The following is a 4588-nucleotide window of genomic DNA, read 5'->3' on the forward strand; positions in this document are numbered from 1 at the left end:
ATCAAGACCTGAGCTGAGATCAAGATCGGATGCCTAACTGACTAAACCAGGCAGGCATTCTTCACCTTAACCATTTCCAAGTGTGCAGTTCAGTGGAATTAAATACATTCATAATATTGTGCAACCATTACCACCATCCATCTCCAGATCTTTATTCATCTTGTAAAACCAAAACTATCCATTAAACAATAACTCCCATTCTCCTCTCTCTCCAGCCACTAGCAACCACCATTCTGTCTCTATGATTTTTAACTAAGTATCTCACAGTATTTGTCCTTTGGTGGCTGGCCTCAAGGTTCATCCATGTTGTATCATATTACAGGATTTCCTCCCTCTTTAAGGCTGAATAATATTCCATTGTATGTATATACCACACTTTGCTTATCCATTCATCCATTGATGGGCACAGGTTTCTTCTATGTTTTAGTTATTATGAATCATGCTGCTATGAACATGGGCATACAAATGTCTCTTTGAGACCCTGATTTCAATTCTTTAGTCATATACCCAGAAGTGGAACTGCTGGATCACATGGTAATTCTGTTTAATTTTCTGAGGAACTGCGACACTGTTTTCCACAGAAGCTGTACCATTTTACATTCCCGCAGAAGTGTGTCTGCAAGTTTTTGTGTAGACATAAGTTTTCAACTAATTCTGGCAAATACCAAAGAGCACAATTGCTGGATTGTATGTTAAGAATATGTTCAGTTTTGTTTAACTGACTGAGCCACCCAGGAGCCAAGAATATGTTCAGTTTTGTAAGAAACCACCAAGTTGTCTTCCAAAGTGGCCGTACCATTTTGCATCTCCTCCAGCAATGAATGAGAGTTCCAGTTTCTCCGTATCTTCCCCAGAATTTGGTGTCAGTATTCTGGGTTTTGGCCATACTAACAGGTGTATAGTGGTAAACTCATTTAATTTCCATTTATCTGAAATTTTCCTTTCACATGCTTATTTGTCATCTGTATATTTTAATTGGTGAGGTTTCTGTTTTTTTTTTTAAAGAGGGTTGTTTATATTGTTGTTGAGTTTTAAGAGTTCTTTATATATCTTACAGAACTGTCCTTTATCAGATATGTCTTTTATAACATTTCCTTCAAGTCTATGGCTTATCTTTTCATCCTTTTGACCCTGTCTTTCATACAGCAGAAATTTTTAAATTTAATTAAACTCAGCTTATCTATTTTCTTTCATGTATTGTGCCATGCTTTATATCTAAAAAGTCATTGCAAAACCTAATGTTATGTAGATTTTCTTCTATGCTGTCTTCTAGGGGTTTTATATATTTGCATTTTACATTTAGATGTGATCCATTTTGAGTTAATTTTTGTGAAGGGTGTAAGGTCTGCATCTAGATTCATTTTTTTGTACATGGGTGTGTAGCCATTCTAGTACATTTGTTGAAAAGACTATCTTTTCTCCATTGTATTACTTGCCTTTGCTCCTTTGTTAAAGATCAATTGACTGTATTTGTGTGGGACTATCTGGACTGTCTATGCTGTTCTACTGATCTATTTGTCCATTCTTTTACCAACACCATACTGTCTTGATTACTATAGCCTTATAGTAAGCCTTGAAGTAGGGTAGCATCAGTCCTCCAACTTTGTTCTTCTTCAATAATCTGTTGGTTATTCTGAATCTTTTGCCTCTCCATAAAAATGGAGAATCGGGTGTTGATATCCATAAAATAACTTGCTGGGATTTTGTTTGAGATTGCCTTGAATCTATAGATCAAGTTGGAAAGAACTGACATCTTAACAATATTGAGTCTTCCTATTCATGTACATAGACTATCTCTCCATTTATTAAAAAAATTTTTTTTAAGATTTTATTTATTTATTATGCAGAGAGACACCGTGAGAGAGGGAACACAAGCAGGGGGAGTGGAAGAGGGAGAAGTAGGCTTCCCGCAGAACAGGGAGCCCAATGTGGGGCTCTATCCCAGGACCCTGGGATCATGACCTGAACCAAAGGCAGACACTCAATGATTGAGCCACCCAGGCGCCCCTTTCCATTTATTTAGTTCTTATTTGATTTCATTCATCAGAATTTTGTAGTTTTCCTCAAATAGGTGTTCTACATATTTTGTTAACTTTATACATAAGTATTTCATTTTGGGGAGTGGCTAATGTAAATGGTATTTCAATTTGACTTTCAAATTCCCCCTGTTTATTGCTGGTATATACAGGAAAGCAACTGACTTTTGTATGTTAGTCTTGTATCCTGCCATCTTGCTGTAATGACTTATTAGTTTCAAGAGTTCTCTGGTTCATTCTTTTGGATTTTTTTACATAAATGATCATGTCATCTATGAACAAAGTCAGACTTATTTCTTCCTTCTCAGTCTGTATATCTTTGATTCCTTCTCTTGTTTTATTGCATTATCTAGGACCTCCAGTATGATATTAAAAAGCAGTGGTGAGAGGGTACTTACCTTATTCCTTATTTTAGTGAAAAGCTTTGAATTTCTTACCATTTAGTATGATGCTAGCTGTAGGTTTTTTTGTAGATAGTTTTTATCAATCTGAGGAAATTCCCCTCTATTCCTAGTTTACTGAGAGTATCATGTATGAGTGTTGGATTTTGTCAAATGCTTTTTCTGTGCCTATTGATATGATCATGGGATTTTTCTTCATTAGCCTGTTGATGTGCTGAATTACATTAACTGATTCTCAGTTGTTGAACCAGCCTTGCATACCTGCGGTAAATCTCACTTGGTATATAATTCTTTTCATATTGTTAGATTCTATTTGCTAAATTTTTTTTTGCTAACTTTTGAGGATTTTTTGCATCTATGTTCATGAGAAATATTGGTCAGTAGTTTTATTTTCTTATAATCTCTTTGTCTGGTTTTGGTATTAGGGTAATGCTTGCCTCATAAAATGGGTTAGGAAGTATTCTCTCTGCTCTATGTTCTGAAAGAAATTGTAGAGAATTGGCATAATTTCTTCCTTAAATGTTTGAAAGATTGCACCAGTGTACCTACCTGGGCCTGATGCTTTCTGTTTTGGAACATTATTAATTGTTGATTCAATTTCTTTAATTAGGTTTATTCATATTTTTAATTCTTCTAGTGTGAGTTTTGGCAGATTGAGTATTTCAAGGAATTGGTCAATTTCACCTATGCCATCAAATTCATGGGCATAGAATTGTTCGTGGTATTACTTTACTATTCTGTTAATGTCCATGGGACCTGTAGTGATGGCCTTTCTTTCATTTCTGATGTTAGGAATTTGTGTCCTCTCCCTTTTTAACTTAGTTAGCCTGGCTAGAGGCTTGTTGATTTTATTGATCTTTTCAAAGAACCAGCTTTTGGTTTGATTTTCTCTATTGATTTCCTGTTTTCAATTTCATAAATTTCTGCTCTAATTTTTATTATCCCTTTTCTTCTATTTACTTTGAATTTAATTTGCTCTTCTTTTTCTAGTTTCCTAAAATGGAAGCTTAGGTGACTGATTTTAGATCTTTCTTCTCTTTTTTTCTAATATAGGCATTCAATGCTATAAATTTCCCTCTAAGCACTGCTTTTGCTCCATCCTACAAATTTTGTTAAGTTCTCTTTTCATTTTCATTTAGTTCAAAATATTGTTTAATTTCTCTTGAGATTTCTTTTTTGACCCATGTGTTAGTTAGAAGTGTGTTGTTTAATCACTAAGTATTTTGGGATTTTCTAGCTATCTTTCTGTTACTGATTTCTAGTTTACTTCTATTATGGTCTAGAGCAGACATTGTATGATTTCTATTCTTTTAAATTTTGTAAGGCATGTTTTATAGCCCAGAATGTGGTCTATCTTGCTAAATGTTTCATGTGACCTGAGAAGAATGTATATTCTGGTGTTCTTGGATAAAGTAGTCTATAGATATCCATTATACCCAGTTGATCGATGTTGCCATTGAGTTCAATTATATCCTTACAGACTTTAAACCTGTTGGATTTGCCCATTTATGATAGAGTGGAACTAGATATTAAAGAGATATTGCAGGGGTGCCTAGGTGGCTCAGTCAGTTAAGGGTCTGCCTTCAGCTCAGGTGTTGATCCTGGAGTCCCGGTATCAAGTCCCAGATTGAGTTCCAGGATCGAGTCCCACATCAGGCACCCTGCTCAGCTTCTCCCTCTGACCTTCCCCCCTCTCGTGCTCTCTCTCTGTCTTTCAAATAAATAGGTAAAATCTTTAAGAAAAAATAAAGAGGGGCGCCTGGGTGGCTCAGTCGTTAAGCGTCTGCCTTCGGCTCAGGTCATGATCCCAGGGTCCTGGGATCGAGCCCGCATCGGGCTCCCTGCTTGGCGGGAAGCCTGCTTCTCCCTCTGCCACTCCCCCTGCTTGTGTTCCCTCTCTCGCTGTGTCTCTCTCTTCAAATAAATAAATAAAATCTTAAAAAAAAAAAAAAAGAAAAAGAAAAAATAAAGAGATATTGCAAAAATAAAATGTTATTTATGCTAACATATAAGGGGCTTGATATTGTTATTTTTAAATGAATTAAATATTTTTTTATATTTCTCAGTTTTCTTTTCTTTGTTTTAAAGATTTTATTTATTTATTGGAGAGAAAGAGAGAGCAAGAGAAAGAGAGAGCATGAGCAGTGGGGA

Source organism: Halichoerus grypus, chromosome 5 (assembly GCF_964656455.1).
Source record: "Halichoerus grypus chromosome 5, mHalGry1.hap1.1, whole genome shotgun sequence".
NCBI lineage: Eukaryota > Metazoa > Chordata > Mammalia > Carnivora > Phocidae > Halichoerus > Halichoerus grypus.